The 13,001-nt window shown below is 43.5% G+C and overlaps 1 protein-coding gene across 3 annotated transcripts in view; it reads right to left on the bottom strand.

The window, feature by feature from the left end:
- PRKCD (protein kinase C delta) overlaps window positions 1-10,696 on the bottom strand; it is a 53,512-nt gene extending 42,816 nt beyond the window's left edge. For 2 of the 3 annotated variants that reach the window (XM_082211919.1, XM_082211921.1), the window contains exon 1: window positions 10,560-10,696. The gene's annotated coding sequence lies outside the window, so the exon portion shown is untranslated. Of the gene's footprint in view, window positions 1-10,241; window positions 10,415-10,559 lie in introns of those variants that run through there. The other variant, XM_082211920.1, reaches the window with a different exon arrangement.
- Window positions 10,697-13,001: the final 2,305 nt, after the last annotated feature.

Raw genomic sequence — 13,001 nt, 5'->3', positions numbered from 1 at the left:
ACAGTGGTACCTCAGGTTATATACCCCTCAGGTTACATACGCTTCAGGTTACAGACTTTGCTAACCCAGAAATAGTACCTCGGGTTAAAAACTTTGCTTCAGGATGAGAACAGAAATTGTGCTCCAGCAGCGCGGCAGCAGCGGGAGGCCCCATTAGCTAAAGTGGTGCTTCAGGTTAAGAACAGTTTCAGGTTAAGAATGGACCTCTGGAACGAATTAAGTACTTAACCCGAGGTACCACTGTAATAGAAAGCACTCAAGTTGTTTCATCCCAAATAACTACATATCTGCATTATATATTAACTATTTGGGCACAAGAATATCCCTATTAGCATTCATTCATGAGCCATTTGAACAGACACACATTCATGCAGAAAACAAAATTGCTTCTCTCCCCCCTGCTCCATCCAAAATAAAGATGTCTAAGGTTAAGTAAGCACCACTGAATACAGTGGAGCTTACATAGTTTATACTGTCACACTATAGCAATCAAAGCTAGGAGCCTTTAATATATTTTGTTAGAGGAAAATATCATTCTCAAATTTCATGGGGGTTTTTAGGCCTGACTCCTAAATTTGCCTACACTTAGGGCTTGATCCTGCCTCATACAGGCAGGATTCCCTCAGAACAATACAAAACTCCCTTTTTGCCTGCCTTGGCTGCACATACATAATAGCACACAAGGTAATTACAGAAAAGAGGCACACTGCTCTAATGTGCATAGCCTGATGCTACATAGCTCTGAGAATAATTGTATTATGCCCTACGTAGATCCTTACATTTATAGACCCTCCCCATGCCATGTCCTTCCAGTGAGCAACACTAGATTACTTCTCCCTTCATTTGAAAGTGCTACTGTCTCAGAAGTACAGGTAATTCTTATATCAGTAGTCAAATACAGGGGGTGGGGGTGAAATTGCACTAGTTCAATCCACAGTATTCTAATTACATCACCATTAGCAGCAGACGTAAACTCAACAAAATTGTTTTACAAAATATTTAAAGGATATTCTGAGTATTATTATTTTTTAAGGCTTGTAAATCTGATTTTTTAAAAAATGTGTCCAATGGTAAATGAATTTCCAGATTATTAAACAAGACTCTAGAAAGCATGAGTAATGAAACTGGAATGTTGCATTCCAAACAAACATAGAATAGCCTTGCATGTCCCCGAAACCTGTATTTTAAGGAAACTGTCGTTCTGCATATTTGCAGCAATAAGTTATTAAGGAATAAGTTCCACTTCAAGTACTAACTCCCACTGCAATAAGGCCCACTGAATACATGCACAGGACTTGTGCTTTTATGTACTAGCAGCAACTAAGGTGGTTGTTTTTCCTTACAACTACTGTTTGCCATTAGTAATGCTTTGTTTATAGATAAAATGCTAAGATACAGAAAATAGGTTATTTGTTTATTTTTGGAAGTACTAGAAAATGACAACAAGGCTAGCTACAGCCTTCTACCACAATGGGCCCTCTTTCCATTTGGCCTGTTAGATATTCCAGGAACACCATTATGTAGATGGCACACATTTTTATTTTAAATCAAGAATGGTATTATTTGCTAGAAAGGATAGGAGCAGGTACAGCTTGCCTCTGCAGCAAGAGGGCAATAACTACTAGCTATATAAACAGGAGGAACACAAGCAACCATCAGTGACAGAGGTCACTGCTTCATGGGTAAATTGATTAAGACGAGGGAAACTCAGCCATGGCATTCAGTGGTGAAGTTGGACCAGCCACATGGTTAGCCTCCCTCCAGATTTTTTTTGTGAGGAGAAGAAGACCTTGCACACAACCTTCAATGACAGGGTTGGAGAAGAGCGCAGAATAAAAAAGTAATAAAACCAATAGTTCATGAACATTAACTTTAAAAGAAATCATATTGTTTCACAATAATAGTTATTTGATTCAGGTTTTGTTATTAACCTAAGTATGAAGCTTGTTGATAATGATCTTCTTTTATTGTTCTTACAACATTAATATTTAAAAAATACTTGATGAATTACCAGCCTCAGTTTTTAAGCTCGTCAAGTGTCCAAGCATAATTGCCCCCCTCTTTGTTTAATTAAAACCCTGAGTGCTCTTCTCCTATGTACAAAAATGTACCCACAAAACATATTGCCCAAACCAAGCAATTTCCAATCACTGCATTTACTCATGTATCTATAAAGGCTCTTAATCATGTCCCTCTTCTAAACTTTCAGAATTAAAGGGGATAGCACAGAAGAAAGAAAACTCTTGTTAATTAGCAAAATGCACAATTCTAGACTACCACCACCTCACAGGAGTTTTAGCTCTCCTGCTCATGAAGACACAACAATTGTCACATGCATCATGGCACCTAACCTTCAACTTTGTCAATAAAGTGGGATCACTACAAAGTCAATCACCGTATTAGTGCAGCCAAAATAATCACATTTCGGATAGGACTCAGAGGCAGCCTTATCATAAGTCAAGCAAGATGAAGCAAGCCATTCAAGAGATGGAAGGTTTTCAGCTTGCTTCAGTTCCACACCAAGAAGCTCCCAATGCAACACCACACATGGCAACAGCAGCACACAGAGGTAGAGAGATGCAGTACTTCTTTTAAGATGGCACTGCATGTTGTCTCACAGACAACAAATGCATTGTTATTATTTATTAATGTATAAATACACAATTCAGGAGGATATGGCCCTCAATGAATATTAGTCAGTATCAGAAGTAGCATGCCTCTGGGATTTACAAGTGGGAGCGTGCTAATCCACTCATGTCCAGCTGCTAGTTGGCCAGTGGCCACTAGAAGAATAGACTGCACTAGATAGGCCTTTGGTCCGATCTAGCACAGTTCTTTTTATGTTATGTCATAAAAGTATATTAAAGTGTCCAAATGACAGGTGGTGGTGTTTTGAGTTTTGTGGTTTCCCTCAACTGTGGAGCAAATGCTGTAGTTAAGGACCCAACCAGATCATATTTGTGCTTACTTAGGAATAAGTCCAGGGCTGAACTGGGCTTACAATGTCACCCTTGTAACATTGTTAAAAGAAAGAGGGAGTGAGACTTTCCTCCCTGCACCATCCACAGAGAGATAAATGAGCAGAGCAGGGCTTGGATTACAAGCTGGAGAAGAACTATTGGAGGAAAGAATGTGATTTGCCTAGCTTGGGATTTCTGCAACAGCACGGTTATTTCTGAGTGTCCTCCTTTATTCATGCTAGGGAACATCCACTCATTTAATACATTTTTGGGAATTGTGAACTGCGTCATCAGTACCCTATAGTACTCATAATCATAGAAATGATTATCATGGGTAAAAATGACCTGGGTAATTAAAAAAAAGGAAAGGGGGTCAGTTTGGTGTAAGAAAACTGACCCCCTTTCCTTTTTTTTTAATTACCCATGGTCATTTTTACCCATGATAATCATTTCTATGATTTACTCATTTAAAATAATTTTATGAATTAACCACGATAATCATTTTTATATCAAGTCACAAATTGAAAACCTTGTCCTAGTCATGATTGAAAAACTGGATCAGCCATGTCCATGGTTAGCAAAAATGCTAGTGTAGAAATAATGCTAAACATGGTTATGTACAAAAACAAAAGGTGACAAATCCTCTTGGAAGACATGGAGACAGAGAAGCACGTGTCAGTGGTGTTCTAAGAAGAATATTGACAAGCTGGAACATGCACAGAGCAGGGTGACCAAGAGTACCAGGGGTCTGGAAACCAAGCCTTATGAAGAAAGGTTGAGGGAATTGGGTATGTTTAGCCTGGGACAGAGGAGACTGAGAGGAGATATGAGCCATCTTCAAATATCTGAAGGGCTGTCACATGGAGGATGGAGCAAGAACTTGGATCTAGCAGGAGAATGTGGCAATCAAATTAGAAGAGACATACATTTTGTTACTATTTATTATTTTACTGTTCATAGGCAGTTCACACAGGCTTGATTCCCTGCTGCTTCTTATCTGTTTAAAAGGCATAATCATAAACCAGATTATGCAGAGCAGCACACTTCCAGAGTGAATTAAATGTTTTAGATACACTTAGAATAGGAATAGTAAATGCAGCAATGCAAGATTCTTACAGTTTTACATGGCCATCACAATTATTTATAACACTATCAATCGCAATATAATCACCACTAAATATGTCCAAGAAGGTACCTTACATAAACAACACCAAAATACATGACTGGGCAGTGTGGTAAACAAATTGCATAGTAATTCAGAGAACTAAAATACCTAAAAGCCAAGTTTCTATTTATGCTAAACCGCCCTCAAATTCCACTTGCAGAAACTGGTGTTACTTTTATAGCAGCCTGCCAGTAACAACTGCATGAAAAGGACGGTATGTTGACAAGTTCAGCTGCTATACTGATTTAGGGCTTTATTGTTCCACATGAAGATTGTGTTTTTCTCTGAATGGATGCAGCTCAGGGATGAGGGAACCTGTGTCCCCCCCCCCATGTGTTTCTGGACTCCATATCCCATCATCTCTGACCATTCATCTTGGTGGCTGAGGCTGAAGGTTTGGGACCCAACAACAGTTGAGAGCCAGAGGCTCCCCTTTCCTGATACAGCTGCATATAAAAATCTGAAGGTTTTTTTTGTTTTTTGTTTAAAAGAGAATTGAATTCTCCATCTCAGCATCAAAGGTACAACAGCCTGAGGCAGGACTAGCCAGTCTGCTCTCTGCCATGGTTAAGAGAAGTAGGGTACGTGGCTGAAAATGAAATAGAAGCAGTGCATGCAAGAAGAAAGGAGAAATGCAGTAGCCTCTTAAATTATTTGAAAGCCATATATTAAGCAAAGTTGTGATTTTAAGGAAATGGATCGTGAATTTTCACATTAGATCTCAGCAATATACAGTGGTACCTCGGTTTACGGACTTATCCATTTCTGAAGTCTGTTCTTAAACCAAATCCGTTCTTAAACTGAGGTGCACTTTCTCTAATGAGGCCTCCTGCCACTGGTGCCCTTTCACTGTTTGGCTTCCGTTCATAGAGCGAGGTAAAGTTCGCAAACCGGGACACTACTTCTGGTTTTGCGGAGTTCGCAAACCAAATAGTTCGTAAACAGAACTGTTCGTAAACCAAGGTACCACTGTAATGATTTACAGAATGAAATGGTGAAGAAGAATTTGGCCTATCAAACATGTTCTGCTAGAATACTGATGCATACAACATTGATAGTGTTCATTTATAATGAATAAATGAAGCTTCAGTTGTATATGCATGCTATTCTGCATAATACGGTTCACATCTTTCAAAACCTCATTTTCCCATTCAGAGATTTTGAAGATGACACATTAATACCTGCAAGTGCTTGGAGTGGGATCTCCTCATTTCCCAAAGGAATATTCAATGCATGAAGTTCAGCAAGCAGACACAAACACAAACACAATTTATAAAACTTGTAGGTGGATTTAAACAAGTATTCACACGCATACAACAAGACATGAAGGCTGGCGACATCAAACCCGTCATGTGCAAATCCCATGACGACGATCACAGTGCCTGGAGATGCACAGTCAGGTAATGAATCCATAGAAGTAACCACAGGAGGAACGGATAAAGAAGCAACACCAGGGTATATCTACATCAGCATAACCAGATGCCTTCATCTGCCCCAGCTGCAACCAAACTTGTCTTTCCTATACTGGTCTCTACAGCCACAGGAGTAGTTGCAAGTAACTGTCAACAACACACATTTCGGCGAACTATAAAACATTTGTGGTGTCAAAATTTATAGAATAAAACTCAGACATTACTTTTTAATATCACTTTGCTGTCTTCAAATGCAGACATTTATCTTTGATAGGTAAGTAACAAAATAATTATAAAAATAAGAATATATTTTTCTGAGCTTTTTATATGGATAAGCACCTTGATTGACAAAAGCTAAATATGCTATGGTTTTCAAAGCTGCCTTCTAATCTTATTTACTTTCCTCTCCACCCAAGTTTATCATTGTCATTTTGGCTGATGGCCACGACAGCAATCATACTTTTGAGAATCTTTTCTGGCATTCAGATTACAGACATCTCCAGGAAATTAACAGGAAATGCTACGCACACATATGTATATGCTAATTCCTAAACTGATAAGGGACATTTTAGAGCCCACAGCATTTATATTTATTTCTTTATAAATTTATTTATGAGCTGCTCTTCTGGCCTCAAAAGGCCCAACAGGTGAACTACACTTTTAAGACAACATCATAGCACCTGCCGGGGTGGTGGTAGTGGGGTATAAAACAACAAGTGCAACTAATTGGATCTGAAAACATCTGGAAGCTATGAAGGGTGGGAAAGAGTTCCACTGAGAGGGTGCCACCACAGACAAGGTCTTAGAAAAGGTTGCTGCAACTACAATATTAGCACCAAGTGTCAATTCTTGTATGCAAACCAACAGCATCAAAAAAAAAAAAGTTTCTTTGGTAATTATTTTTAATAACAAAGAATACATTTGATTAACCAAAGGCACCTTTGATGAATTGCTTCAGTGTGAATAAGCCCAACTCTGGACATGTTTGTTCCCTTTGTTTATTCATCTGGTCTCGTGTTTGCCGCACATCCCACTCTGCTTCCTCATGCCTCTGAATTTTCCCAGCGCTCCAGGGAAATAGTCTTGTTCCTGTCCACAGATGCAGTTGCTGCTACTAAAAATCTCTTGGGGGTCACATTCTTTTACTTCTTTTCTTTATTCAAACCAATATTCACCAATCTGGTGCCCTGCAGGCTGAAATACAATTGCCATCAGATCCAGCCGGTCACTTGCTGGCTAGGGCTGATGAAAGTTGTGGTCCAAAACATCTAGAGGGCACCAGGTTGGCAAAGGCTGGTTCTGAACACTTCAAGGTGGATTCATTTCCTGCTTTGTGCGCTGACTCCAGTGTAGAGCATCCAATCATCCACAAGCCCAAGAGTCAGGAATGCACTACTTTGCCTTCGTAATATGTAATTATATAAAGGGACTACTTGACAAGTACAACATGCCGTTTCACCTGCCTTCCTGAAAGCTACAGTACTTCATAGGCTCAAGTTGCCAGATCAAGGGAACAGACAAAATTAAGGACATTTTCGTATTTAATGAATAACAGCAGGCTGCAACCCTTCACTGATTCACATCTCAAAATCTGAAAGCCATTTGACTACTCAGGAACAAAGAAAGTTTAGTATTCTATACACCAAGTGTACACAATCTGATTTCCTATTATATGCTGCATTCTTAAACATATAATTTTGACCTAATTACAATAAACATTTGAGTTTTTAAAACTGTTTTTACTGATAATTTTATTGTTTTACTTTTTTTAAAAAAAGAACTGCTTTGAGGGTGGGTGGGTGTGGCTAATACATTCTAATAAATGTAAGCTTAAAGCAGTGGCGTAGCGTGGGGGGTGCAGGGGGGGCCGGCCGCACCGGGCGCAACATCTGGGGGTTAGGGTTAGGGGGCGCAAATCCACGGGTTATGGGGCGCAAATCCACAGGTTAGGGGGCGCAAATTACTTGCCTTGCCCCGGGTGCTGGCAACCCACGCTATGCCACTGGCTTAAAGTACAACCGCCCAACACACACAAATACCAAGAATATAGACCTTTATTTCCTACATTTTAAGATATGATCAAAACGTACCCCCACCTCACCCCAGCATTTTTACCCTCAGAGGCAGCAAGGGGCCCAGGTAACCCATTCAGCTTCATGGCTGAGCAGGGATTTCAACCTGGCCCTCCTCAATCCTACTCTTGACATTCCATCCATTATACCACATAGGTTCTCATGCATTCTCTTCACTCAGAACCCTATGTTCTTCGGCATGTGCTTTGATAATTTAAGTAACACTAAAGATGTGATTATCATGCTCAATTTGTGCAGCGAACACAGGAAAATCCTACGCATGTTCAGTCAGATGTAAGTCTCACTGGATTCAACGGATGAAACTCCCAGAAAAGTGTACATAGCACTGTAGCCAAAGAGTAAATGAATTACATTGTTTAACATGCTGCTTCACCTTCCCATTAACCTAATGGCACAGCATTTTCACAATCTGCATTAAATCAAACTTAAAGATAAGCAAGTTGCAGCAATCCATAGTACGTATTCCCGGATCTTTAGGACTAAAGTTATTAACTCATCCATGTATGCTCCCCAGACACAGCTAGCTACACTTCCTGGAACTAATTATTTTATGGCTTAAACCTAGACTAACCCATCTGTTCAGATCATTCAGCCATTTCATTTAGAAATTTAATGGCTAGCATGTCAGGAAGAAGCAACATATTGCTCAATTTGCTGATTTTTCTCTAGTGCAAAAATGTCATATTCGGGTATAGAAAGTCTAAAGATCAAGGCAAATAAATAAATAAAAGTTGCTGGCATATTTTGCAGGCAGTCAACCTGCAGCATGGGTCTCACAACTGGAAATTTGTTACAGCAAGCATTTGTGCCTAGCTACATATTATTATTAAGGTAAAGGTAAAGGACATCAGGACGGTTAAGTCCAGTCAAAGGTGTCTATGGGGTGTGGTGCTCATCTCACTTCAGGCCGAGAGAGCTGGCATGTGTCCACAGACAGCTTTCCGGGTCATGTAGCCAGCATGACTAAACCACTACTGGCGCACGGAGGACTGCCAGAGCACACAGAAATGCCGTTTACTTTCCCGCCACAGCAGTACCTATTTAACTACTTGCACTGGTTTGCTTTCGAACTGCTAGGTTGGCAGAAGCTGGGACAGAGCAATGGGAGCTCACCTCGTCACACAGATTCAAACTGCCGACCTTCTGATTGGCACACCCAAGAGGCTCAGTGGTTTAGACCACAGCACCACCCGCATCCCTCTATATTATTATTAATATGCCCTTAAGTGTCCATGTTACACAAATTGAGAGTTCATTTGCTGCACATATATCAAGACGTTTGGCCACTACTCCTGTACCTGTTTGAAGCATCTGATAAATTTCTCAGCAATGCTGGTATAGCACCATAGAAACACTTAACATGGTTTGCATTCACAGGACAATGAAGCTGTTGGAAGATACCAAATGAACATCCAGTCCATGAACATCATCCCACCCACTGTTCAAGAGAACAGGTGCACAACAGAAACAAACTCAGATGGCAAACAACTTGAGATGACTAAATGCAAGCGAACCTAGCTGTACGCTGTATGGGAAGACAAACACATTCCAAACTAAGCAAACGCCTATAGATACTAACCAAGCTTGGGGAAAAACCCTTTCTAATCCTCAACCCCAAACCACTCAACATGCTGTTTCTAGCTGTGGGGTAGAGAAAATGGGGTGAAAACCATCAGGACTCCAGTGAAGCACAACTGAGGCAATCGAAATAGCAATCATAATACGTACTTCATAAATGCAATGAATATTGTTAATACAGATGACAGCCATTGTGTTCCACCCAGGCACCCACTGGTGTAGTAAGTCTAAAGATCAGGCAAACAGACAAATGCTGAATGCTTCTATCAGATAGTGTGGTCATGTGAGGCTGCCTTTCAGTTTTAACATCTGTCAATAACTGCCAGCTGAAGAACACTGTCACTGTGTTTTCCCTGTCCTGACTCCTGCGTCGATTCTGCCAAGGTAACCAAATTCCTACAAACGCCAAGCTGCAGAGGCCAGATTTCAGACAGTGCCATTCTGGCACACTAAAAGACAGCAGCTTTTAAAAGTGATTTTGATAAGTTGGGAGTGTCCGTGTGTGTGTGTTTTTCTAGTTAAACAAAGTTTGTCTTTAAGTTTGTTGGGTTTAAAAAAACAAAACCCCTAAAGGTGCTAGAGACCATTCAGAAAATAAATTTGAGGAGGGTGACTTGCACCATACAAGTATATGCAGTGAGCTAGAGAGAAAAGTCCAAGCCCATCAGCCCCACCCCCTCCCCTGACTAAGTCAACCATTCGATTTGCAAGAATTTGGCGGAGCACTTAAAAGAAAACATGGAGGCTCTTAAAACGAGGAAGTCCCGGTGGAGACAAACCTCCGCGGGATGTTAAAACTCAGTCGCCCTGTGTTCTCGCCCCGGTTGTGCAACGCGCCCCCTCCGCCATGGGCAAGACCCGCTCGAGGGCGCGCGCGCGCCTTGCCCCGTGCCGGGCTGCCCCCGATTGCCAAGCGAGAAGCAGGAAAGAGGGAGCGAGAAAGAGAAAGAGAGAAAGGGCAACTCCGAGCGCCTGTCGCGAAAGTGTGCCTCCCAGCACACCCAGACGAGAGGCAGACAAGCGCCCAACTCACCCAGCCCAGGCAGCGGCTGGAGCGCCGGAGGGTCCCGCTCCTCTGACGAGAAGAAGTGCTCAGCCCATTCGCACAACCCCTCAGCGCCGGAAAGTGGGGTGGGCGAGAGATGAAATCTCTCTCGCACACAAACACACTCGCTCACTTCGAAAAGGGATGGGGAGGCGCTGCCCGCGCCGCTTCCTCATTCACCGAGGAGGCAGGCGGAGCAGGAACTACCTCGCCCTCCTCCTTACTCCCCCCCCCACCCCGCGAAAGTGGCGGCCCCGCCGCAGCAGCAGGTATGAGGCGGCCCGCGCGCGCCAGCGAGTCACTCACCCGTTTCGCGCGAAGGACCCTCGCCAGGAAGCGCAGGACTTGCTCGGCGCTCCGAGGCCGAGAGCGCTGCCCCGAAAAGAGAAAGGCAGTCAGGCGGCGCTGCCTCCGCCTCGGGACCGCCCTCCCCTCGCTCGCTCGCTCGCTCGCTCCGCCCTCCGCCCGCGCGCGCTCCGCCTCAACTTTTGCCGGACGCGCTCACCTGCTGCTCTTGCAGCCGGGCAGGCGAAGAAAGCGGGGCGGGGGCGCGCGCGGAGGGGCGGGAATCCCCGGCTTCGCGCGGGCCACATCGAACCGAACAGGCTCTTGGAGGCTTCAGCGTCTCCTCTCGCTTTTCCGTCCTCCTGCTTCTTCTGCCGCTCGCCCGGTCTCTCCCGTCGCCGTCGAGGAACTTTCCCGGGACGAAGGGAGCTCGTTCGCGGCTCCGGGCCTCTCGCGGTTGGCCTGTGCTTGGCCGGCCTTTCTTGCCCGCGCGCCTTTACCTGACCCGGCAGCTCCCTCGTCTTCTCGCTTTGTTTTCAAGTCGGCCGGCCTCCACCTTCCACCTTCCCTCTCTCAGCCCCGGGAGGAAGCGGCGTCTCGCCTCGTGGGGCTGTCGCGGCCGGGCGGTTTCCCCGTGGAAACGCTGCGGGCTCTCCTCTCGAAGCCACGCGGGACAGACCTCGCAGTCGCTCGGTGCTCAAAGAGGTCATGGCCGAGCGGGGAGAAGTGTCTCGTTTGATTAAAGCTGGGTGGCAGAGGCTGGCCCGGGGGAGGAGGGGGTCTCCGCTTCCTTTGCCATACCCTCTGCATCACTATTTCTCAGGTTTGCTTAAAAACAAATTAATTAATAACATCAGTATGTTTGCGGCTCTGGAGCCGCTGCCTTTGGTGCAACAATGCTGTTTTAATATCGCGTTTCCTGTTACCTGCCGATATTTTAGAGCGTATGGCATTGGAATTGATACTATTTTACGTATGTGTTGTCCTCTCTCTGTATGTGGGGGGTGGGTGGGGGTTAGTTGCTATTTGTGCAATTGTTTGAACTGTTTCTATGCCCATGATTTTATTTATAAAAGTTTATTTATTGCCTAAAATTTCCAAGTGGTATTTTGTTGTTGTTTAATCGTGTCCGACTCTTCGTGACCCCATGGCCCTGAGCACCCCAGGCCCTCCTGTCTTCCACTGCCTCCTGCAGTTTGGTCAAACTCATGCTGGTAGCTTCAAGAACACTGTCCAACCATCTCATCCTCTGTCGTCCCCTTCTCCTTGTGCCCTCAGTCTTTCCCAACATCACAGTCTTTTCCAGTCTTTTCTCACGAGGTGGCCAAAGTATTGGAGCCTCAGCTTCAGGATCTGTCCTTCCAGTGAGCACTCAGGGCTGATTTCCTTGAGACTGGATAGGTTTGATCTTCTTGCAGTCCATGGGACTCTCAAGAGTCTCCTCCAGCACCATAATTCAAAAGCATCAATTCTTTGGTGATCAGCCTTCTTTATGGTCCAGCTCTCACTTCCATACATCACTACTGGGAAAACCATAATTTTAACTATACAGACCTTTGTGTACTATATCAGTGTTTTTCAACCACTGTTCCATGGCACACTAGTGTGCCGCAAGATGTTGCCTGGTGTGCCGTGGGAAAAATTGAAAAATTCGAAAGATTTTTTTTAAAAAATAATGTCACATTTTCGCCCACTAGGCGGGCGCTGGACTGTGTCCACCCTATTTTCCATCCGTCCTGGGTGGGGATCAGATCGGATGAGAGCGGACAGGCGGTCCGCTCTCATCCGATTCCCCATAGAGAGCAGCGGGGCTCTGACATCTCCCTCTCCGCACACAGTGCGGAGACGGAGCTGTCATCCGCCGGCTCAGCGGGGATCAGCGGATCGATCCCCGCTGAGCAGAGAACAGTCCGCAACGTTTTTGTTTGCCATTAAAGAAAAAAATATTAAACCATGCTTGAATGTCGGAACTGGTTACTAAAATTTTTGAATCCCACCACTGATGTTAAGTGTTTGTGTTTATTTGATTTGTGTTTATTTGATTCCTATTCAAGTGAATTACTTTATATATAGTCAATATAGGCACAGAGTTAAATTTTTTAACATTTTCTAATGGTGGTGTGCCTCATGATTTTTTTCATGAAACAAGTGTGCCTTTGCCCAAAAAAGGTTGAAAAACACTGTACTATATTGTAAATCGCTTTGATATGCCTTGTGGGAAGTCATTCATAAATATAATTAAACAAAGAGTAAAATGTATTTATTGACAATGCAGTATTTAGTAAAACTGTTTATTAAATTGTTGCTGTTGTTGTTTGTTTATTAATTGTCTCTCTCCCTAAGGGCAGTGGGTTCTAAAAATATGCACCTCTGGTGTCAAAAGCCAGGGTGAAGAGGCATTCACCAAAAGCTGTGTAATGGAGGTGCCAGATCCCCCTTGGTGGGGAGGGAGTTCAACAAGGT

The sequence above is a fragment of the Podarcis vaucheri genome, assembly GCF_965113315.1.
Source record: "Podarcis vaucheri genome assembly, chromosome: 2".
Lineage (NCBI taxonomy): Eukaryota > Metazoa > Chordata > Lepidosauria > Squamata > Lacertidae > Podarcis > Podarcis vaucheri.
The sequence above is the reverse complement of the archived record's forward strand: the minus strand, read 5'-3'. Positions and strand labels throughout refer to the sequence as shown.